General features: G+C 41.5%; 1 protein-coding gene and 1 pseudogene across 4 annotated transcripts in view; one reads left to right on the forward strand and one right to left on the reverse strand.

Moving 5' to 3' along the window:
* Nucleotides 1-25816, reverse strand: part of DISP1 (dispatched RND transporter family member 1) — a 176287-nt gene that overhangs the window by 96876 nt on the left and 53595 nt on the right. For 2 of the 4 annotated variants that reach the window (XM_059412943.1, XM_059412945.1), the window contains one exon: nucleotides 2513-2575. The exons of 1 other annotated variant lie outside the window; for it this stretch is intronic. The gene's annotated coding sequence lies outside the window, so the exon portion shown is untranslated. Of the gene's footprint in view, nucleotides 1-2498; nucleotides 2576-25816 lie in introns of all 4 variants that reach the window. One more of the 4 variants, XM_059412944.1, reaches the window with a different exon arrangement.
* LOC132026385 (U6 spliceosomal RNA) lies at nucleotides 12832-12928 on the forward strand (annotated as a pseudogene).

The raw sequence follows: 25816 nt of genomic DNA on the forward strand, positions 1-25816 counted from the left end.
TCAGAGGCTTAACCCACTGAGCCACCCAGGTGCCCCTAAAATTATTTTTTTTAAGGATTTTTTAATTTATTCATTTGAGACAGACAGACAGACAAAGACAGAGCACAAGCAGTGGGGAGCTGGAGAGGGAGAAGCAGACTCTCTGATGAGCAGGGAGCCTGACGTGGGGCTCAATCCCAGGACCCCAAGATCATGACCTGAGCTGAGGGTGGATGCCTAACCAACTGAGCCACCCAGGAGCCCCCTAAAATTCTGTTTTAATTCCTACCATGGTAAAGATTGATAGCTGTAACTCACATAAACAAAAGCTCCTTGAGGTCCTCAACCAATCTAAAGAGTATAAAAGGTTCTACAGATCAAAGAGTCTGGGCACTGCAGCTCAGCTGGCTGTAAATGTCTAGGCAAAGACTGAGAACAAGGGAGACCCCAAGCAGCTCACCTCGCTACAATGCCAGGGTGGGCTAATCCATTTATACTTACTGCCTTATGTTCTAATAATTATTTTGTTTTGAAGATCCTGGAACTCTCATTAATCGGGACTAGGTCAATCCCATTTAATCAATGTAACACACCAACCAGTCACTTAAATTCTGGGATCCTTTACCCTCTCTTTTGGGGAAGGGAGGAATATTGTGTTGCCAGACATTTAGTCCTGAGTGAAGCATCCCCAATTCCAGCTAAACTACCTGGAGTGGTCATAGAGAGTTTTGCAGTGTCAGATATCCTGAAAACACCCTAAGGGGATCTTCAGTTTGTCCATGTGGCAAACCATTCACATCTGCCCTCAATATTGTTTTTAAGAGAAAGTCATTTTTTTCTTTGTTACAAAGCAATAAAATGAAAACTTTTTTCTTCCACCCTTTGTGCTCCTGAGCACACACCTCCAATTTAGAATATAAATTACAGAAATATACTTTTGTACCAAAAAATTCATTAAATTCAAAAACACACAAATTAGAAATTTGTTAACAGGACAATGTAAATAATAAAGTATTGTTTTAGTTATTTATTTAGTTATTTAGTTATTATTTCAAAAACTGCTTCACTATAACATTTTTATTTATTATTTATATATTGACATAGTAAGGACAGTTTTAAATATATGTATGTGTGTGTATATATATGCATTTTTTTAAAAACCTCTGGTATTGGGGCACCTCCTGGCTGGCTTAGTCAGTAAAGCATCCAGCCCTTGCTGTCAGGTCGTGAGTTCAAGGCCCACGCTGGGTGTAGAACTTACTTAAAAAAACAAACAAACCAACAAACAAAAAACCAGGGGTGTCTAGGGAGCTCAGTCAGTTAAGTGTCCACCCACTGATCTCAGCTCAGGTCTTAATCTCGGGGTTGTGAGTTTGAGCCCCAAGTTGGCCACATAGAGCCTACTTAAAAAACAAAACAAAACAAAACACAACCCTGGTCCTAATTTCAGTTTATTTAGGTACCAGTGGTTGTCGCCATGGGGAAGAAAAATCTCAAAGATAATATGTGGATCCAAACAGAAGTACATCTTTAGCTGCACTACCAAATCACAACACTTGCTTTTCTCTCTACCAATGAGAAGACCAATGAGTCTTCCCGTACTGCGAATTTAAAATGTCAATAAGCTCCAAGTGGTGACTTTAATTGCTAATAATCTCAAGGTACGATATGCTCAGTGTGAAATCAATCACTAATAAGAGGCACATATCTAATAAGCTGAAGAACTAGGGTTCAAAGCCAAAAACTATGATTCAAAGTCAGGCCATAACCCTTGTTGCTCGAAGTGTGACACACAACCAGCTACATCTGCTAGGAGCTTATTACAAATACAGAGTCCCAGGCCCCAAGCCAGATGTACTGACTCTGATTCTGCTTTTGAACTAAATCCTCAGATGATCTGTGTACCTACTAAAATTGAGAAGCACTGCTCTAGAACACATACATATTTTTAAAAATTGCCTGAATGCTTAGTATCCAAGAACATCTGACTACAGATGCTCCCTAGAGAGTTCAACTTCATATAGTTCGATATCTAGATATTCTTACAAGCCTGAAATGACTTCTATTTGAAAGAGTCAGAGACCTAAAATGATCTGTTTCTCTAGATGGCTGTTTTTTTACCACGATAGCTGACCAGAGAAGTACAGATAGTCTGCATTTGTTGGGCCTTCTAGGGAAAAGCTTCCACAAAATCATGATTTACTTTCACTGTAGTCTCTTATATTGCACATCGATGTAAGAAATAGCTATTCTAAAACCTCCAAGAGCCCCCCTAAAATATGAACCCCTCAAAGGCACGAGCCAGGTCTCAGTTATTCTGTCTTACTAGGGAACAAGTATAGCACCCCAGCACATAGTAGTGATGCAATATATTTGTTACATGGATACATGAAAGAATGAACACAGCTCTCATCTCAACTCCCTTTTTGTGTGGATGTTTTGATAAACACCACATGTACACTTTCACACCCTCATGACAACCCTTGAAAGTACAGACTCAGGGAGGGAAAGTAACTTACCCAACATTACACACCTGATTAGAGATCGGATGTAAATTCAGGTCTGACTTCACAGCCCAGGGGCTACACCACTGGTTCTGAAAAAAGGTGAAAATCAGAATCATCTGAGGAACTTGTAAAAACTGTTCCATACTTTGGAGCACATCTTTCTATCCTTTTCTGACTTTTAGAACCTACGTTCAATCGACCACACCCCACACTGAGTACAGACACTAACAAAGGACCCTAACTGGGTTACAAGTGAGTCACAACCATAGGCAGAGGAAGGAAATGGTCCTAATAAACTCAATTACACTGTTTTGACTGAATACTGTGAGACTAAAGAAAAAGGAACTACATAAAGATTATGTGTTTTTCATAGGGGTATAGGTTGGCCATTCTGAAATTACTCAATGCCCCAGGTTTTTCAGTGTGGGCACTACTGGCATTTTGGACCATTTAATTCTAGTGTGGGGGCCATCCTGGGCACATCTCTGGTCTGCCATTAGCACTCCCCCACCTGAGTTGCGACAATGGACTATGTCTCCAGACAGTGCCAAATGGCCTTTGGGGACAAACCAACCTCCAGTTAGAGTCATTGCTTTTTGTGTCTACAAGATTTGAAGAAATAAGTAAATGTATTATAGATAACAGGAGACAAGTCTCTCACTGCTGGAGAAACAAGTGACCAGTAGGATGGGCGATTTTAGAAACAACCCTGTCCTATGGTATTTGAGTCAGAGGTATGTAGATACTGAAATCAATGTGTGCAGCTGAGTCCACACGCATATGTGTGTTAACTAGCTCCATCCAGCCAGACAGACCTATGAGCAAAAATGCCCAAACAGCAGGCGGCACATCCAGCATCCTGATCCTGATTTTGCATTACATGCCACTCTCCAGTACAGGAAACCGTTGGAGTTCTAGAGCCATTGCAGAAAAAAAATAGAAGACGAGCTTGGAATATTTTGTGATGCGTCAAAGTATAAATGTGCTAAAAAAAAAAAATGTGGAAAGAAGTCAAAAGCTAATTCAAAGGAGTTCACATGGCCACGGTTGCAATCATCTGAGCAGAATAACAAATTAATGATGGTACTGGATGAAAGCCCACAGGGTCCTATAAACACTCCTGAGGCCACACTGACATAAATAAGTAAATGAGGGAAAAGAGACAGTTTTTCCTTACAGTCGCTTTCCAATTATTAATGTGGAAGAAAGGGTAAAAATAAACAATCAAGCAAGTACCATAGTGATACTTGTTGTAGGCAAGAGTCGCAGCGTTTTGATGAGAATCAGGATATTTACAAAGTCATCAAGCCACAGATGCTGTTGACTATAAGAATCACTACTATGGTATCCTGGTATCTGCTTAATGAAGCTTTGTTGAGAAATAGGATATTTGCAAAGTACCTCCTCACAAGATACTTAATTACAAAGGAACAAATAGTAACTTTACAGAGGGAAACAAACCTGGGTGGACACCATAAGAAATCAAAGTTACCATCACCAGTAATAAGACTTGACATCATCTACCCTTTATAGGATCTACTAACAGGTATACAACTCCTGTGGTATTTCTGCCCCAATGTATAACCTCAGTCTAATACAAGAAAACATCAGATATACCCAAATTGAGAGACATTTACCAAAAAGAAAAAAAAAAAAGGCTCTTCAAAATTGCCAACATCATGGAAGATAAAGACTGAGGAGCTACATCACACCCTGAAAGAGACTGGGCAAACAAGACAATTGAGCGCAATGTGGGTTCCTAGATCAGATTCTGGGCCACAAAAAGGATATAAATGGGAAAACTGGCAGAATTCAAATAAGGCTTATAGATCAGTTAATAGTATTATGACAATGTTCATTTCCTTGTTTTTTTAATAATTGTGCTATCGTTACATAGGGTAACATGAAGAGAAGCTAAGTGAAGAGTCAAGGGGACCTCTCTCAGTTTGTATTTTAAGATTTTATTTATTTATTTTATGGGGGGTGGTGAATGGGGACAGGGTAGAGGGCAGAGGGAAAGGGAGAATCTCAGGAAAACTCCCCACAGAGTGAGCACACAGCCTGACCCCGGGCTCCATCCCTGGACCCTGAGATCGCGACCTGAGGTAAAATCAAAAGTCAGGCACTCCATGGACTGAGCCACCCAGGTGTCCATGTTTTTTCAAGGTTTAAATTTATTTCAAAATAAGCATTTGGGAACAGGGACCAGGGCATTTATGTTTTTAAACATCTCAAGTGGGGCACCTGGGGGATCAGTCATTAAGCATCTGCCTTCAGCTCAAATCATGATCCCGGGGTCCTGGGATGGAGTCCCACATCAGGCTACCTGCTCAAAGGGAAGCCTGCTTCTCCCTCTCCAGCTTCCCCAAGCTTGTATTCCCTCTCTCACTATCTCTCTCTCTCATAAATAAATAAAATCTTTAAAAATAAACAAACAGGGACGCCTGGGTGGCTCAGTTAGTTAAGCAGCTGCCTTCGGCTCAGGTCATGATCCCAGCGTCCTGGGATCGAGTCCCACATCGGGCTCCTTGCTCCGCAGGGAGCCTGCTTCTCCCTCTGCCTCTGCCTTCTACTCTGTCTGCCTGTGCTCGCTCTCGCTCGCTCTCTCTCTCTGACAAATAAATAAGTAAAATCTTTAAAAAAAATAAAAAAATAAAAAAAATAAAAAATAAACAAGCGGACATCTCGAGTGATTCTGGTGAAGTCACCCGGCAGGAGTTTGGAAGCCTGCACCAGCAATCAGAGTCTACAGAAAAGAGTGATGGACAAAATCGAACCCCTGACTGACGACAGCCAGCTACAGGACAGGTCCTCTACTGGGGAACCAGGGTGAGAAAGACAAGACGGGTCCTTGTCTTCTGAGCTGTTACTCTGCCGGATCTCTTCATCATCAGAGTCCCTTCTCCTCGTGGTGTGTCACCGGCCCCCACCACGGTGCGGGTGCAGCTGGCATGTGTCTACCCGGAAGCACAGTTAGCACACCGTCCAGGTTCGCCATATTCTGGCACCGTGATTCTCCACACTGCCCACTTCCGGAGCCATGGCTGTACTTCCACTGAGCCTTGTGCAAGCACATGCACGAGTCTATCTGCAGAATTAACAGCTCTGTGCGTGCTTGTGGCTGAGCCACTATGTCTTGCAACTCCTGCACAGTCTGTCTCTAAACAATCAATCTGCAAAGTGGAAAAAATAAGGTTTCTATACAACACTTGGTCCGCGTGCATACCCTTGGTCTCTGTTGCAGCTGTGTCTAAGTCTTTTCAATTATTTTCTTAAGATAAATGTTTATGCTTGGAATTCCTGGGTCAGAGGCTATGAACATATTTATGGTGCTTAAGCTGTTCTCTGCATCCTTCAACCTGACAAGGACTGAGCTTCCTCTTCTTTAAAAAAAAAAAAAAAGAAGAAAAGAAAATGTCAGTTTAAAAAACATGAAATTATTCTCCTGCCTTATTTTAACTGGCATTTCTTTAGTTAACAGTATCCTTCCACTAATCTAATTGCTGTATGGACTCATATCTTTTCCAAAGGCTGGTCCAGGCATAATCTTACCTATTTCAGGAAAGCCTTTTACATGGGACAGACTTTGACATTCTTTCTGAAAAAGTCCCTTGGAAAACTTTTATCTTCTCTGACAATATTTTTAATTTCTCCACCGGATATTAGTTTCTGCATATCTGTACAGATCCTCTATGCTGATGTTTAACATACTTTCAATTGTTGCCATTATCATTTATGTCCAGTGAGACTGGCCCGTCACAGAAATAAGGAATTTATGTAATTCCATATAAACTGTTTTCTTTGTTCTGTCAAATTCCATGGAAAACCAAGTCAGACAAATGGGAAATGCTGTAAAAGAGGAACACATAGGAGGTTGTAAAACTACAACAAAGGAAACATAGAGAGAATTTCTCCATTTACAAAGTTATAAAGAGAAAAATTCAGTTCCTTTGCATTAACCTGCAAATATTCAGTATTTCTTCTTCCCTCACCGGACAAAGATGCTTTCAGATGTAATGCAGACAAGACAAGTTCCCACCAGACATCAATCTCCTCCTTTTGCCATGCTATTAGAGTCCTCCAGATACCTGCCATTCCCAAATTACTACACTAGTTAGAGAAAATGTTCCTTTGTGGTGCAGATGATTGGAATGGCCCTAGAGTAGTAAAGAGAAATTCATACATCTGCAAGGAGGAATTAAATTTAGAAGCTAAATCTAAAGAGATGAGAAAAATCGTTGCAAAATAACATTATACTTATTTGCAATGTGCATTTTATCTTAAATGATCTGCAATGTACAAGTATTTTATTCTTTATTATCTCATGACATGTACACATATGGTAACGAGACCATGATGGAAAAGATTAAGAGAAGCTAAAAATTCTCCAAGTCAGGCTCAGAAGGAAATGAGACAATTCCTTGTCTGCTCATGTAGTACTTCCTTTCAAGATGGGGCAAGGTTCTAACTCAACAGAAAAGAAAGAAAAGCTGTTTTTCTAAATGTTAATTATTGAAGTCCCCACCTCAAAATTTCCTTTAATCAAATGTTTTCATTTGGTAAAATAGTCTTATTTCATGAGCACGTGTTGGATACATAAACCCACACAAATATATATGAAGGTACTCACTCAAAAATCTGTTCCTGTCTACTCTTTCCAAAATAGGAACATCTTTTGTGTCCCTTCCAAAATCTAGAATTAAAGAGTGTCAAAGTAGTATTCTTCCTTTGAACCAAAACCAAAGGTACATGATCTGTAAAAATACTTGAGCACAACAACTGAAAATACCGTGTTGCTAATTTTACAAACTCAAATTATACCCCAATGTCAGCTGCCTCTGCCAATAAATCCATAACGGAGCCACAAATGCAGCTCCTCCCTCACCACTGTAAGGAGAACTTCAGAAAGAAAAAAGACAGAAGCTCTTGTCTGAATCTCCCGTTCCTTCCTTAAAATCCGTGGATGTGAACAATGGGAATGGTTCTGCATCAATGGTGCTAAAAGGTATGGAGCAGTTCCCTGTCATGGGACACAGCAGGCCTGTGAGTGTTCTCAAAGTAACATGAGTTCAAACCAGCTTTCCTGTACAGCACCCTCTCCTGCTGCTCTTCTAGAAGGCTACTCGGCCCCCTCTTCGCACTCAGGAAAGCTGCACTTCCCCCAGAAGGGCTCAGGAATCCCTCAGTAGTTTGGACAGGAAAAGTGTTGCCCTCTCTTTGGAAAACATAGGTGCTTTCTCTGGAACAAACAGCCTTAGACTGCTAGGAAGGCCAAGGCAGTCTGCATTCCCTCCCATGGGAATATCGCCCCAGAAGTTATTTTAAGTAAATACTGTCCGCTCTCTTTCTGGTGACGGACGTAGTGCATGCATACTGAAGAAACACTGGATGGCACAGAAAAGCATGAACACAGATAAAATAATCACCCACAATCCCAAAGCCGGCATGCTCTCTCAACATCCCAGTGCCTGTATTTCCAGACCCATATATGTGCCCATGTTCCTCTTTTTACAACAGAGCCGGGATTGTGCTCCTGTTTCCTCCCCACTTAATAGGACAACCCAGTTCTCAAGTTAAGCTTCATAAATATAAATTGGAATGGTTGCATAATATTCTATCACGGTGATACCTCATAATTTATTCAAAAATTCCTGATAACATTTAGATTGCTTCTGATTTTTATAATTAAGAAATCTCAGTGAATTACCTTCATACATTACTTTTTCATGTGTACTGTCATTTCCTTAAGACTCCCAGCAGTGGAGTCTTGATGCATATGATAAAGCCATTCTCTTGAAGTGTTCCGTACTCCAAAAGTAAGGCATGAATGTTCATTCTGACAAACCGTCAACAGCATGAAGTTTTTGTCAAATGTTTATTTAAAAATGTTTATCTTTGTGCTTCTCCATTTTCTTAAACTACACCTGAAGTCCTTGATCTTCTCCCATTACCTGCCAGTTTTCAAAATGAGTTGGTTCCTTAGCAATCTCTAAATGTGATCCATGGGGACCGAGATCTAGTTCTCTAATTAACCAGTGTCTGGGGCCCAGCTCACACCTTCTCCCCACTTTCTGGCTGCCTTTTATTGCTGGCAGAGACATGGGGATGACCTCAGAGACATGGGGAGCAGCTCCACAGCCAGGGCTGGGTAGAGGGAAGCGATCTTGGGAGCGAGGAGGAGCAAACCAATACACTCGTCCATCGATCACCCACTCTACATGGTGCTTTAGCCACAGTGAACTCTCAACAAGTGTTTGTTTAACTCATGAAAGTTGGAAAACACTGCAAACATGAACGTATTAATAGGCACTTCAGCTGAGGGTGGCAATGAGAGGAATATCACGGTCATTCTGGTAACAGTGGTTAGACACAAACCATTTATTTAGAACACTGTTAAGTTCCTTGGTATTTGTTCACTATTTATTTTAGGCTTTAACTCTGTGTTTGTTTAACAGTGTAAACTTAGGAATGTGCACCACAAAGCACTCTATTCTATTTAAAGATGGAGACCTTTAGGGTGAACAGCTACTGGCAAAAAGGACTAAGGGAGTAAGGACCAAGACTTTTTGCCAATGGCACAGATGTTTCAAAAAACTACCCACGGACTTGTGGATGTAGTTTCCACCTCTCCGCTCTCATCTTCTAAAAAGCCATGTGAACTCTGACTACCCTGGGCCCTCCAGCAGATCAATGTGTAAGACTTCCTAACAATGCCCCCATTGTTTACAGTTGTTCCCACGCCATCCTTCAAGAATGTTTTTGGTTCAGGCACTCTAGTCCACCCAACTGCATCTTTCTTTGTTCTTCTCATCCCCACTTACCCAGCTGGGACTTCAGAGGGCCACACATCTGACTCGTGCCTTTTAGCTTCATCTCCAGTCCCTCCCCCTGGAGCTGGCCTCCTTGGGGTTCCTCTCTGGCTGTGCCCCCTCCAGCAGCACTTCTGGGCTGTGCCTTTGGGCTGGACCACACCACCCTCTCTTTTTCACTGCTCTTTTTCTTCAAAGCCTAGCCCTAGGACATTTGTCAGAGAAGACTTTTAGGACCTCCCCAACCAGCTTCCGGCCCCAGTCCTAGTCAGTTTGCACGGCTGTAGCCAGAAACTCATAGACTGGGGGGCTCAAACAACAAACACTTACTTCTCACATTCTGGAGTCTGGGCAGTCCCAGATCCAGGTACCAGCATGCCAGAAAGGGCTTGTGGTGAGAGCCCCCTTCTTGGTTTCCTCAGTAGGACAGCTGGCGAAACACGATCTCTCCCATCTCTTCTTACTAGAGCACTAATCCCACCATGAGGACGCCACCCTCAAGAACTACCTACCTCTTAAGGACCCCATCTTCAAATGCCATCACACCGGGGATTAGAGTTTCAACAATGAATCTGAGGGGACACAAATTTGTGGTCCATAATATCCCCTATTAGAGGGAATTACACTTGCACATGTCTTTCAAGACACAGATTACAGGTGTCATTTATATGTGTGTGGGTGATTAACTGATGGTCTACCTCCCCTATGATGTAAGGGCAAGGATGATGTCTGTTGGGGCTCAGACCTTACTCCCAGTTCTTAGCATTTCTGCATCAACAACTATAAAAGGCACTTTAGGGATGCTATTAATTCCTAACAAACTGGGATTGAGACACTATTTTTTAAAATTATTTTATTTTTTGTCAGAAAAAGGGAGTGTGTGTGTGAGCCAAGGGAAGGGGAAAGGGCAGAAGGAGAGAGACAGAATCTTAAGCAGGCTCCATGCTTGATACAGAGCCTGACATGGGGCTCAATCTCCTGACCCTGAGATCTGAGCTCAAAGCAAGTGTTAGATGCTTAACTGACTAAGCCACCCAGGAGCCCCGCGGTATTATTATCCTTACTTTAGAGATGAGATCACAAGCTCAGAGAGGTAAAGCCATGAGCTGAGGGCCAGAGTCCAAAGAAGCAGAGAGGGCAGACCCATGACTCTGACTCCAGCGGTCACACTGTCTTTCTCTCCTTGCTACTTTTATGGTATCTCCAAGTACTTATTTTAATCTGTGTGCACGTAAAGTATTTCAAACATAAGAAAGAAAAAAGATATAATGAGTGCCCATGCCCTCATATCCCAGCTTTATAGACATCTTTAAATTCTGTCTTATCTGCCCCCCCACCATATTAAGTAGATTCCCCTGCAGAACATTCTGCAATCCTCTTCCCTTTCTTCATGCTAAAGATGTGACTGCTATCCTGAATCTGGGGTTTTCACTTGCAAGTATTTCTTGGGCTGTTGCTCCATATGTATCCATACACAACAGAGTACCATCATGCAAGTCCTCAACTTCCTGTAAATGCGGTCACATCACGTGCAGTGCTCCCAAGTGTTGACTCACTGCTTCTTCTGCAATCCCTGCTCTCACACAGCTCTGCTTCCTCCTTCTAACTGCTAAGGCTTAATCCACAGTGTGGAGATGTTAGAGTTCACTCACATACTCGCTTTGATGGACACTGAGGGGTTCTGGTATTTTACAACTGCTGACAGTGCTGCAATGAACCTCTTTCTGCCTCTGGTACAAGTGGGCAATTCCCAAGGCTCTGGTGACCTTGAACAATGCAGGTCTGAACTGCACAGGTCTGCTCCTACACATATGTTACAGGACATGACTGTGTATGTTCTCTTCCTTGTGATTTTCCTAATGCTTCCTGTATTGTATGAGTGCAGTACACAATACATACAACAGACAGGATATGTGCTCATTGACAAGGTATCAGTAAGGTTTCCCAGTCAACAGTAGGCTCTTCGTAGTGAAGTTTGGAGTCAAAAGTTACATAGAAACTTTTGATTGCCTGGGAAGTTGGTGCTCCTAATCCTTCCATTACTCATTAAGAAGTGAAATTGTTCATGTACACAGAGGAATCCATGCACAGAAAGAGCCAATCTGCTCACCAACATGCGGGTACTCCTTTCATTTTAATTGATTAAAGATTAAAGATACAACACATTATATACTCAGAAAGCTGAGTCTTTTCTGGTCCCACAAACACTGATCAACCAAACCTCTCCCTGTATACACAAAGCAAGTGAGTAAGGTTTATGAAATAAAATGAGTATCCAAATCAAGAAATTTATTAAACATTTGTTCTGTGTCAGACACAATCTAAGAATTCCATTCATTCACTCATTCATTCATTCCAGTAGTCTCTAAAGAACCCTAGTCCACAGGCACTGCTGGCTCAGGTCTTGGCTATCCTCTTGTGGTCTTTTTTTTTTTTCCTTAAGATTTTATTTATCTACTTGACAGAGAGAGAGAGATCACAAGTAGGCAGAGAGGCAGGCGGTGGGGGGGCGGGGAGCAGGCCCCCTGCTAAGCAGAGAGCCTGAGGTGGGGCTCAATCCCAGGACTCTGGGATCATGACCTGAGCAGAAGGCAAAGGCTTAACCCACTGAGCCACAAAGGTGCCCCACTCTCATGGTCTTTTAAAGACACTAATTTTGTGCTACTTTAATGAAAACATAAAAGCCTGACACAAGAGCAACTGATGATACACACCGATCTTGGCCAAGAAATGTGTTAGTATTTTGTTGTCTCCACCCCAAGTACACTCAAATTGTGACTGGTATTTTTCTTCAAGTTTTAAAATTGACTAGTTTTTAAGTTCGATGTGAATAATGGCTTTCTTAGTGCTACGTGAGGCCTATGACTAACACACTTCCAGTAAATATTTACATTCAAAAATATTTCTCTTTTATTAGTACCTGTGATTTAAAACAAACAAATAGCATCTTGGGAGTGAGGCATCCCTTCTGTTGGAAAATTACAAGGTTATCTGCACTTGTTTCGGTTACTAAAGGCTCAGAGCCTTAGAATTTAAGAAAATTTGCAAAATGCAAAAAGTTCATGTTCTCTTTTTAAATGAAAATTATAATTACACTAAGCAACTCATTTCTTGACAAAAGAAAGTTCTGAGTCTTCACTAAACCATGGGCATGAGAATTTATTAGCCTTGATTTCCCATGGAAACATTCATCTTTTATTGGTAAATATACTTATTTAATCAGTTTGATGCTAAATACAAAAGCTTATGAATTATGTAAATGCTTAAAATTATGTGAATGAACAATGTAAGCATTTGAAAAATGTGATCTTAGGGAAAGCACATCTGAAAATTATCCTCAAGATGTTCTTTCTGTATATGTTACTAATGAAGAATTTCAGTGTATTAGAAATCATCCAAACAGAGCCAATCAGTAGCCAGGTAATAATCTGTGATTTTCTTCTATGGGAAATTTTACTTACTGATTTCACTGTTATAAGTTTATTAAACACACACACACACACACACACACACACACAACACTACTAAAAACATCAGTGTTTGCGCATACACTAAAATTGGAACAATACAGAAAAGATCACATGGCCCCTGAGCACAGATGACATGGAAACTTATGAAGCAGCCTGTATTTTTTATTTTTTATTTTTTTATATTTTTTTTGAGAGCGAGAGAGACAGAGCCCATGTGTGCATGAGCTGGGGTGGTGGGATGCACAGGGAGAGAGAGAATCTTAAGCAGGCTCTGCCCAGTGCAACTCAGGGCTCAATCTCATGACCCTAAGATTGTGACCTGAGCTGAAATCAGGAGTCACATGGTCAACTGAGGCACCCATGTGCCCCTGGCATTCCATATTTTTTTTTAAAAAATCACAAATACACAAAGCTATAGGTTGATTTTAATTTTTATTTATTAGGTCTTTTTCATAACAAAAATAATAGATGCTTCTTGAAACAAATTAAACAATCTAATGATAAACAAAAAAAGAAACAACAAGGTTTCTAGATCCCACTCCAGGAGACAACGCATACCCCACGCACATTCACAGATAGAGAAACCTCTCATATGTAACATACATGTATATACGTTGTATGTGCATGTATATATCCCTACATTCCTCATATAGAGACATATGATATAAACACACATGTGCAGGATTTTATTTTTGATCAGATAATACATACTACTTTGCAACTTGCCTTTTCCACTAATATCCTGCTACACCTTTTCTCACAACACAGAGCATTCAGTCTCTGTGATGCCCACACCTTTACTCCCTTCTCCTGACAGATGTTCAGATTCTTCCCGAATGAATGCTCACCACCCTAAACCCTTCCCTGTGGGCCTCCCTCTCATTAACCCCTTCTGCATCCAACACTCTGGGAGCGCTAGGAAGGACAGAAAAGCTCCTTCTTAATCCCAATTTTACGGGTAAGGCTATACCTCACTGTCCCCTGTTTGAATATATTTAACATACTGCCTAGATAAATCTGCATGGAAAGACACTAATATGTTACATGGTAGTGAGAAGTCTATTAGTTATAAGAAAGATACACAAGACAGAGAACCATGAACCCCAGACTCGATTTCCAGTTTCAGGTGAGCCACCAATGTGACACTGAAAAGCTGCATAACTATTCAAAGGGCCATTTCCTCCCCTACATAATGAGCTGCGTGAACTAGATAATTTCTAGTCCCTTCACACTAAAATCAATGATCCTATATTGTTCAATGAATGTAGGCTTTATGACAGTCCAAAGAGGGTATTTACTAAAAGAACCTTTGTGTAACTCCCACAAAGATTTACTAACAAATGAACAGTGGAAACAATATTAAAAGAACACATATCTTAACAACTCAAGAAAGCAAACTTTTTTAAGTATTTAAATTTAAGTATTTCCATAAGAACATTATAATTACCTATTTAAAACTTATATGCTAATCACAATTATAATGGTCATTTTATTGAAGCAGTAACTAAAAATCTCACGTTATTATATATGTTTGGCTCAGTTCCAATTATTACAGATCTTGAAAATAAAAAATTTTTTTAAAATGTAGTTAGTGTTGAATGGCTACTGGGAACTTGCCTGTATTTCCACCTCAGCCATTCAGTTTCTAGATTAAGTTTTTTCACTTAAAAAAACACAAAAGTACCCCCAAAGCTTTAGGATTCACTCACTCATTACATGATCTTTATCCAGCATGTCTAGGGTGCTGGGCAGACACTGTGCTGTTCCAGGGCCACAACTATGGGAAAGACCCATGCCTCCCTGGTGTGGCCCCCTACCGCTAGGACGGCACACACCTACAGTTCTGCACCCCAGACTGTTTTCTAATTCAAACTGGTCCCTCCATCACTAGACTTGATTCAGTTAAATTTCAACATACTTCTGTTAAAAGATTTGTGTGTCATTTTTTTTTTAAGATTTTTTTTTTTTTTTTTTTTGGACAGAGAGTGAGAGAGGGAATGTAAGCAGGGAAGTGGGAGAGAGAGAAGCAGGCTTCCCACTGAGGAGGGAGCCTGATGTGGGGCTCGAGCCCAGGATCTTGGGATCATGACCTGAGATGCCCAATGACTAAGCCACCCAGCAGCTCCTCAGGTGTCATTTTTTACACATATTCTGCTGCATTTTTTTTCTTTTTTGAGAGAGAGAGTGTGTGAGCAAGTGAGAGCAGAGAGAGAAGTAGGGAGAAAGATAATCCTGAGCAGCCTTCATGCCCAATGTGGAGCCCATCCAGGGCTTGATCTCACAACTCTGGGATCATGACCCGAGCCACAATCAGGAGTCCCACCCTCAACAGACTGAGCCACCCAGGCACCCCTCTGCTGCATTCTTTTATTTATTTAAGATTTTATTTGATAGAGCGAAAGAGGGAACACAAGCTAGGGGAGTGGAGAGGGAGAAGCAGGCTTCCCACCCATCAGGGAGCCTGACATGGGGCTCGATCCCAGGACCCTGATATCATGACCTGAGCCAAAGGCAGACGATTAACGACTGAGCCCCCCCCAGGGGCCTCTCTACTGCATTCTCAAACACAGAAAGGAAAGTTAGTGTTTACTTCAACCAGCAAGAGAGGCTTGGCTCACTGTAAATTTATAGGAAAGGGTGACAAGAATTACTTCACACCCATGAGTACCTTTAGTTCACAAGTGAAATGAAAATGTACCTGCATGTTAATTTGCATGATGTTTATCGCACTCAAAAACATATAAAACAGAATGAAATACAAAACAAACCGCAAAACACTGCATGGATCCCATTTCTGAGGCCATGTTCTCCTGTGAGAGAAAGCAGTGAAGACAAAGCCAGCACTGACAAGAGATGAGGCTGTGCCGGGGGTGGGGGGGTGGTTGTGCAGTGGGAGGGGAAAATGGCCAGCCTGGAAAAAGACCCCCACTGGACCCTCTACCCCGCCCATGTCCTCCTGCTTAAGGGGAGGAATGGGTGGGCTGGCAGAGCACAGACCCACGGAGGTAAACATGAGTTTTCCTGGGTAACTCCCACCAGTCCTCATGCTGGTCTGGTTCCTGGGGGGCCTACTCCTTGAAGAAGGCACTGCATTATCATAAACCCAACAGGGGACCCTGAAGTGACAATTCAAAGAGAAAAAAAGTAACTTTGTGCTATAAGTGCAAAGATATTTCTGGAAATATGCCAATTACACCTGCCTCTAATAGTTACTACCATGAGCCCGTGTGTCAATTAGTAATATTAGGCTGACTCAAGAGCAGTCTCTGCAGCAGGGAAGCAAGATAAAACACTTTAAGCCCCACCCCCCTCTCCCTACACCATGAAGTAATAATCCAGGGGCACCTGGGTGGCTCAGTCCAGTAAGCAATCAATTCGTTTCAGCTCAGGTCATGATCTCAGGGTCTTAAGTGGAGCCCTATGTCAGGTTCCGTGCTCTGTGGGGAGTCAGCTTGGGATTCTATCTCCCTCTGCCCCACCCACTGGTCGCACGCATGCATTCCCTTTCTCTTCCTCTTTAATTAATAATAGTAATAATGATGATGATAACAATGAATCTTGGAACACTGAAAAAATAAAATTTAACAAAAGAAAAATCCAAAAAACTTTACTTTCAAACATTTAATCTTAGAAAAGAGTATGTAAACTGTTATTTAGTTTTTCTTTAAATAGGAAGAGATTTCAAGACTGAAGTTGTTTAAATGTCTTGATTTTTCTTAGTTTTAAAAGGTGGAGAATCCTGGCATTCCCCACTCTTAAGCATGGGGACAAAAAAAGGTTTCTGTAAATGTTTAAAGAAACCATATTAGAAGAAAACGTCTTTAAAACAGAAAATGGTCAATTCCCAGCCAACTATGGAAAAGTCTACTGAACATAAAACTAACCCCCTTGTTTCTTCCTAAGTATCTGGTAGCATGACTCGTTAGAAATTACATTGTGAATTCTATCCTAGAGGTTACAATGCATATGCTACACTTAATATCCTTCAGGTAAAGAGAAAAAGCAAATACAAAAAAGAATAAAGTAGTTTTTTAAACAAGTTTCTAGGAATAAAATAAGAGTTTATAGAATAAGGAGTTACTTAGTTTTAATTATATCAAGACAAATATAGGCATTTCCTGAAGTTTAAGGAAAAAAATCCACTTCATGAAGGAACATCATTAACGGCTGTCCTAAATTGTAAATCTACAACCTTTGAGGGCATAGGTCAATGAAACTCCACTGTCCCCCCCACCCCCAGATTGCTCATAGTTAATATTAGCTGGCAATGAGTCTGAAGGTTATCAGAGATTTCTGATCACTTATTCATACGTTATCTTCAAGCATTCTTTCTTATTTAATAACAAGCCCAAATGACATGGAAATTCTTTTTGTCTGACAGCGAGGGTGTAGGAATAGAATTCAGATGAAAAACTTATTTCAAGTTGTAGAGCTGACAAATGAGAAAAGTGTGCCAGACTCTGCAAGCTACAATTTCTGTAATTAGAAAAACAGGAACCTTTTCAATGGTGCTGCCCAAATCTGAGGTTATTCAAATAAAAGAACTGTTTTTCTTACAGAGTAATTTTATTTTTATTTATGACTTTTTCTTACTGGAAAACGATTGTTCCTATTAATTGAATAATTTCTCTGCATCAAGCTTTAAATGGCAAAAATCAAGAGTAATTGGGGTGCCTAAGTGGCTCAGTCGGTTATGTGTCCAATCTTGGTTTCGGCTCAGCTCATGATCTTGGGGTCATGGGATTGAGCCACGCTCAGCTCAGAGTCTACTTGGGAGTCTGTCTTCCTCTCCCTCTGCCCCTCCCACTCATGCTCTATAAATAAATAAATAAATATTAAAGAAACAACAACAAAAAAAACAAATCAAGAATACTTATATGGAGTCCTATCTCAGCTGGTTTAAAATAAAATAGGAAGATATTAGAGAGGAAAGAACCACTTGTTCAACAAAATTATTTACCATCTACCTCATGCCAAATATTGGTCACAGCAGTGTGAATATATACAGAGATAACACTGTAATGACTGTATTTACTCATTCATTCATCCAAATTCTTAAACCATGGATTTACCACTCAATGCCAAAGACTTGGACAAGATACTAGTGACACAGAAAAGTATCACAGAGTCAGGTTTCCCCTATTGGAGTTACAAACATCCTATGACTAGAACAAATCATGGGCTGCTGGATTTGAAGTGCAATGATGTCAAGTGTTCACTCAGATACAGAGCTTTAATTCAGACACAGAGGTGTGTTATACACACACAGGTACACATAGTCCCTGGTTCAGTACGAGAGATCTGAGACCTGACAGGATCTAACGTCAACAACAAATTAGTAGCCACGTGCATGCCAAGCACCCAGATCTTGCCTTTACAACACCATTCTTCACAAAAAGGAACCAAGACAATGTATAAAAAGGCCGAGTCCAGGGCTGGGGAAAAGAAAGTACACGAAGAACTTAAAACATTTTGTTATGCCAAGAAGTATGAAATTCTCAAAGAATGATGAAGACATTTCCAAAAAAGGTCAGAGTAACAGTTAGTAGGTAGGGGCTCCCACAGACCAAAGCAGGAATAATTTCAAGCATCAGAATAATTAATGACTGTAAGGAATAGAACTCCTTGAATAAAGTAAGAACCTTATAAGTTTGAATGAATATAAATTTTAAAAAGGAAGAAGGGGAAACTCTTTCTTAGAGCATAATACCAACTAACAAATAGGGAAGGCTGGAAGGATGGACGCAGTGACTGTAGAGTGAAAGGTTGATGAGGAACCAGGTATTTATAGTTTCAAAGCATCTCCCCACAAATTACATATTAATTACAAAGGGGGAACAATCATTTTACAGTGGAGAACACTGGTGGACACAATCTCACGGACTGACAAATCAGTGTATTTGTATTTGACATCATGTACTTGCCGATAGGAGATACGAAGGCGGCACAACATCCCTTCTCTGGTTTTGCTGCCCAAACTAGCAAACTCCAACTGAATCATGAGGACACATTAGACAAACCCAAGCTGAGGACTACTCTACAAAATTATTGAACTCTACTCTTTAAAGGTTAAGAAAGTAAAGAAAGATTAAAGAACTGCTTCAGATTGAATTAAAGGAGGACACGAGGCTTACGTGGACCATCTGACTCTGGACCGGAAAGAAGTGGCTGTACCAGACAGCACGAGACCGTGGACTACAGGGGAGCACAGCAGTGTATCAAGGCTAAATACAGACAATGGCACTTTAAAAGAGAATGGACTACTTGGGAATTACATAGTGAAATATTTAGGGGTAAAGGGGCATGATGGCGGCAACTTACTCTCAAATGGTTCAGAAAAACACTATGCATATATAAAAAATTAAAGATGTGGGCACCCAGGGGGCTCAGTTGGTTAAGGTTCTGCCTTTTGACTTCAGCTCAGGACACAATCTCAGGACCCTGGAATCAAGGCCCACATTGAGCTTCCTGATCATTGAGAGTCTGATTGGGGACTCTCTCTCTCCTTCTCCCTCTGCCCAGACCCCCACATGCGAGCACACTCAATCTATCTCTCAAATAAATAAATATATCTTTTAAAAAAATGAAAACTTGGTAAACAATTGGTAAATCTGGAAAAACAGTATATGAGATTTCCTTGTACTAATTTTGTTAACTCTTAAGTTCAAAATTATACCAGAATAAAAAGTTACAAACAAAACACTATAGTTAATCCACTCATGAAAGTAGTCCTTCGGCTGACAGTTAAGACTTTATAAAAGTCACACAGTGGACAAAGATGAAAAGAACATAGATTCCTACCCTTGAGGACAGCTTAGTGTTGAAAGGATTGCTCAGCCTTTCAGGAAAACAAATGATTAAATTATCTTCATTTTTTTAAGATTCTATTTTTTAAAGTAATCTTGACACCCAACATGGGGCTCGAACTCACACCCCCAAGGTCAAGAGCCATATGCTCTATGGACAGAACCAGTCAGACACCCCTAAAATTATCTTATTACTCTTCTCTTCTAATGCACCCAAAATACCTCATGAGGAAAGCATATTATGAAGGACGTGAACATTTTCCCTGCTGTACTAGAAGTTCGATAATAAACATTGCTAAAAATAAATATCTGTCTCCTGAGAAACAGAATTTTTGCTTTAAAAATATTTCTGTTGTACATGATCTATATTACAACAACATTACTAGGGAATTCAGGGAGTGTGGCTTTACTAACAAATATTATTTTTAAACGCCAAGTTAATCATTCACTATGGTGAATGAATTTTGAAAGAACAGTAGGATGATGATCAAGAACACCATATGGTGAGAAGGTGGAATGTTTGGGAAGGACTGGAAGTCAAGGGAGAGTACTTTAGCAAGAGGTGGGTGCAGACATCCACGCAAAGGACGTCTGAAAAGCTGTGCTGAGAGTCATGAACACGTGCTGAGCTGTTCTGACTTCATAACCAGACCAAGCCAAGGGATGGCCACACAGAAAGGCAGAAACAGCACCATGAGCAGTCTCTGGCCCATGCTGAGTGCTGAGCGGGGTCTCTGCCTCCCGATTCAGAGGAGGGGACCAGGCCAGGATGTGACAGAGATGGGATTCAAATCCAGGCTCATCTGACTCAGAAGCCAAGCTCTTAATCACTACATGATTACTTAATTGCTACATGAACCTGTGTTTCATGGTGTAAGAGAACTCTGGTCAAACGTCTGAAGATCTCCCATGTGCACGGAGTATGACAGGCACTTAATGATAAACAACCTAATCCCTGATTCCACAGAATTTCTGGTCTAGAATACGTAAATGGATGGAATAACAAAGCACTAGCAGGCTTCTCTAGAGTGAAATGTGCTATCAGTAATTCGAGGTTACAATAAAATTACTACCAATGGCTCATAAGGGGTGGCCTTGGTACATAAACGCAAAGTCACCACAAGAGAAACCAAGAACCAGGGGCAGAATGCTCCCAGCCACTCACTGGCCTGTGATGGAACTGACTGTCTTAAGGTCTCTTAAGTACACAGTAATTCAGAAGGCAGGACGGCAAAGACAGAAACAGAGAGAATAAGACATGGGACTGTCCCAGAGGGAGGGCTTCTTGGCCTAGGGACAGCCACACTCTGGTGACAACTGTGACCTTAGTGGAAGAATGAGTAGTCCTTGGTTCCATCAAATATCTGAAATTTAATTTTTATTTTTATCAAAACAACCTATTTACATAGTTTTTAAAGTAGTTCTACAGGGCCCATATTGGGGGGAAAGTGGTCCCCTGCCCCTCCTTGCTTCCCCTACACCTTCTCCTCATTCATTACCTGCAGTTCACATGTTCATAACTGCTTTGCAAATTTTTTCAAATAGGCTCCACGCCCAACGTGGGGCTCAAACCCACAACCCCAAGATCAAGAGTTGTACACTCCATCGATGGAGCCAGCCAGGCACCCCCTGCTTTTTAAGTCTTTCAGGCATTACGTATGGACTTCACACAGGCGATAGGAATGTAGCTCTCCAGAGCATCCCTCCCCCTTCTCTGGAAATCACACCTGTTTGCTAAATCAGCACTTTTCACATTACAACTAAATAGTACCTCAATATTATTCCCAGAGGAATCACCTATAGAACAATGATCACAGTTCCTCTCTTGACAAGATGTTTCCTTCTAATCTGCAGCCTCCTACTTTTCTGCTCATCTTCTTAATACAAGATGATTCAGTGACAACACCTCCAGGCCTGTGACATGTGTACACAGGACAGCAAACAACTCCCAACTTCATGGGATCTAGAGTCTAAAGTACACAAGCCTGGACAACAGCGGTCCCCCCAAACCTGTCCTGGAGCTCCTCCTGTCCTGTCCGTCCTGACAGCCCTGCCCATCATGACACTGCTCTTGTCCTGTCTGTCCTATCCATCCCATCTGTCCTGTACCTCCTCCTGTCCTGTCCATACTGCACCTCCTCTTGTCCTGTCCATCCTGTCTATCTTGGAGCTCCTCCTGCTGGGGTCCTATACCTCCACCTGCCCAGCAAACACCAGGCCGGCTCCCTCTAGCTGCATCTTGTTACCTCCATTCCCACTTTATTGTCTGCCTCCCTGCCTGCTGAAATCTATTTTGGGGAAGATAGTCTCCATTGAAGGCAGACCTTCTGCTGAATTAATAATCTTCCAATATCCAAGAGCCCTATTTATTCTGTGAATGATCCTTTCTGGAGCCCTTGTTGTTCCACAGACACAGCGGATTTTAATCCACTGAGGATTTTAATTACAGTTTCCTTCAAATGTCTTTTGCTCTTTTATTGATTCTGCTCCTTTCACATTCTTTTTTTAATCTTCCTGTCTGTTTTAGTTTCTTTCATGTGAGAGACTTTCCTCCAGCATGTCTGTCCAAGTTAAGAGACAGCAGAGACATAAGCAGTAGCTGTATATTAATGGCAGAACTGTTTTTTTCCCTAGAGAGAGATCCTCCATTCACCTGTTGAGGGTGGAGAAAGGGGGGTGGGTATAAGCTTGGGAGCCTCTGTGTGTTGGCCAAAATTGGGCAGAGAGCATTGCAACTCAGTATGCAGACTCTGGTTTGATTCTGTTAAAATGTTAAGTCAGACTGTGTTACTCAAACTCATTCGAAGAAAAAGCAAGGACTTACAATAGCCAGCCAGGCCCTACATGATCTCCACTGCCCACCCCATGGCCCTTCAGTACTCCTGACCTCATCTCTCACTCTTCTCCACCAGCTAACCACCTTGCGGCTTCAGTCTTGCATCTCCCTCAGGACCTTTGCACTACCTGTTCCTCCACCCAGGACACTACCACCTCCAATCTGCAAAGCTCTTTCACTCTCCCAGTGCAATACTCAAATGGCTCCCACTTGGCCACCTCGTTTTAAACCACAGCCCTTCCCCCCCAGAACTCACAACTTCCCTGATTCCAAGTTCTTCTTCTCTAAGTATTTATCACTTCTGACATCCTAGGCAAATAACTTTACTACATCTACTATTTACTGTTCATCTCCTCCCACAAGAACAAAGCTTTTTGATCCATTGAGATCACCCATACAGACCCAATACCTGTGACGGTATTCACCCCGTCCTTAGCTGTGCCCAACTTAAGGATTCTGAAAATACAGCACTGGTGTTCTGTTACAGCGGGGAAAGGCAGTCCGCTGGCCACATGCAGCAGAGACAGGAGCCCAGGAACCTAGTTTTCAAACAATTCTCCTGTTTGCAGCTCCTGCAGCATGCTCGCCCTCAGAGACAGCCCATGCCCTCCAGGTCTGTGGCCTCCAGGGACACGATCTTCAGTCACTCACTTCTTATCTGCTTCTACCCTGTTCTGTCCTCTCTGCTCTACAGTACCCACCAGCACAGTGCTGGACGATCCACAGTCCAGCCTCCAAAATGCTGGTCAAGTTCATTCTATGGTTGTCACCCTCCATTCCATTACAGTCAGTTCAGTGAGAGTTCATAGGGGCCAGAAAATAGAGCATATGTTCAGTTTACCACATTTACCTGTGCTGCTAACTATCTGAATCACAGAACTAGCTCCCCCTTTCCATACTCCCTTGCTCACCAAGAAACCTGATGCTGATTACGGCTCCTCAGCTTTCTGCTCTGGTGCCGACTAGAAGCCATAGTCTGTAGAGTCCTATTAGTAGGCAGTAAGTGCAGTTATCTTGCTCTGTGACCTTGATAATGTCTCCCCAGGAGAGAGAGCTGGAGGCTTAAGAGGCTGACATACCAGCAGACTGAACGTCACACGAAGATAACATAATCTAGAAGCCTCTTGGGAGATAACCAGTGAACCTTTCATTTTTCATACATTTATCCTTTATGCTAAGTATTTTCATTTTTTAAATTTCCACAGAACACAATTAGATTTTTTTAAAAATATCTATTTTTGAGAGAGAGACAGAGAGAGAGGGTGCAAGTAGGGGAAGGAGCAGAAGGAGAAAGAACCCTCAAGCAGACTCCCCACTGAGCATGCAGCCCCACATGGAGCTTGATCCCACAACACTGAGATCATGACCTAAGCCAAAACCAAGAGCTGGACACCTAACTGAGTTGCCCAGGTACCCCCAGAATACAGTTGGATTTAAAAAAGAATGGAAGGCCGAAAAAAAAAAAAAAAAGATCTGTAAAATAAATATAAATATATAGGCAAATAGGTAGGCAGGGGATGGGTGAGCAAGCGGACAGACTGGACAGAGACAGACAATTCACAATAAATATATAATGGATCATTTACTGAGTACCAAACATGCCACAGGCCTTACATAGGTATCCTATACCTACCATATCATTAACCTGCACACTAACTCCGTAATCTGTTATGCTATTTTATTTAAAAACAAAAATGAAAACAAAAAACCCTAAAACCAAGTATCTTAAGTCACTGGCCTGAGGTCACAGAGTCAGCTGAGATAAAGTCAAAACTGCCCAATTCCAAGTTCCATGATTCTTATTCCATACACACTGTTTTTAAGTGTCCATTAATACAGTTTAAAACGTGAAATGGGGGTGCGCATGGGTGGCTCAGTGGGTTAAAGCCTCTGCCTTCAGCTCAGGTCATGATCCCAGGACCCTGGGATCGAGCCCCACATCGGGCTCTCTGCTCGACAGAGAGCCTGCTTCCCTTCCTTCTCTCTCTGCTTGCCTCTCCGCGTGCTTGTGATCTCTGTCTGTCAAATAAATAAATAAAAATCCTCAAAAATAAATAAATATAAAAAATTTTAAAAATCAAAAAATAAAAATAAATAAATAAATAAATAAAAATAAAATGTGAAATGGATACATTCTGATCTGATTTTAACAGAATGTTAAATGGTGACAACATTTTGAATGTTTCCCAAAGCACTATTATTTTTATAACTTGTAATAAACATTAAAACATACTGTCCATCCAGCTCAACATTCTGTCCCAAAATGGCCAGTGGCATCAGTCGATATCCTGTGGTAGGAAAGAGCTGCTTTCCCTCATACCAGCTTCAACACCTTAGGGCCAACCCCCAACACAGTCTTGTTTTTCTAGAAGTCTCTGCCCCACACTGGTCCTCCCCTGTGCTGTGTCTATGAGCAAGCCCACACCCACCAGGCCAACAACAAAACCCAGTTATGTCAGGGTAGAGAAGGCCTCCACTTCCAGCCGCTGGAATCTCCAGCACATGATCACGCCTTCTCATGGGAAAAGGCAAACACTGCCTTTGGGTTCAGAAAAGGAAAATTAAAAACAGTGAGCAGCCATACCTGGATTAGTAATGAGTGACAGCAGCACAGCCGGGAATTATTAGTTTCATCTGGGCCGGAAGGAGCCTCAGTGCAGGAATTTTTGGCTGTAGCTCTGCTCTTTGCTGAGAATTCTGAAAATTAAACACTGATCCCCTCGAAGTGGAATGTGCCTATGCAGATCACAGAAGCGCACTGGCCGTTGCAGCCAGAGGTTTATATGAGATCTAATAAAGGACTACACGTCGGAATACAGTTTTCAATTTTTCCATTTGAACTCAATAAAAAATAAATGACAGTCATGGCGCTCAAAATATTCACACCCTGGAGCTGCCAAGCTAAATAATTCAGTATCTTTTTGAACAGAAAAATCTTTTCCCCCAGGACATATTTTTCAAAGTATTAAATGTTCTGTTAGCTCAGCCCTCCTTCTGCAGCCAGCTGCATTCTGTTTTTGAAACTGGAGAATGATGGTCTGCCTCTCCCGTAATTAGAGAAAAATTCCAGTCCCATTACGTAGGAAGCATTCAAATCACACACCCTTACAAGTTTATAAGTTATGGTATTCTTAATATTATGCAAACTCTGAATTAGTGAAAATATCTTCAAAAGGTGGAGAGAAAAATGTGCTTTGAAATAAAAAAAGGAAGCATTTTATACTGCATAATTAAGCTAGTTAACTCTTTAAATTTTGTTCATTAAGCATGAAAAGCACTTAGTAACCTAGTAAGATTAATTACAAAAATCAGGACACCTTGATTTGATGAAGACGTGGCCTTAGTGAGGCAGCCTGGGGTGTGCATCTGTCCCCAGGCACCTAAGAACCATCTCCATGTGCTGATCCTG

Source organism: Mustela nigripes, chromosome 10 (genome assembly GCF_022355385.1).
Source record: "Mustela nigripes isolate SB6536 chromosome 10, MUSNIG.SB6536, whole genome shotgun sequence".
Taxonomy (NCBI): domain Eukaryota; kingdom Metazoa; phylum Chordata; class Mammalia; order Carnivora; family Mustelidae; genus Mustela; species Mustela nigripes.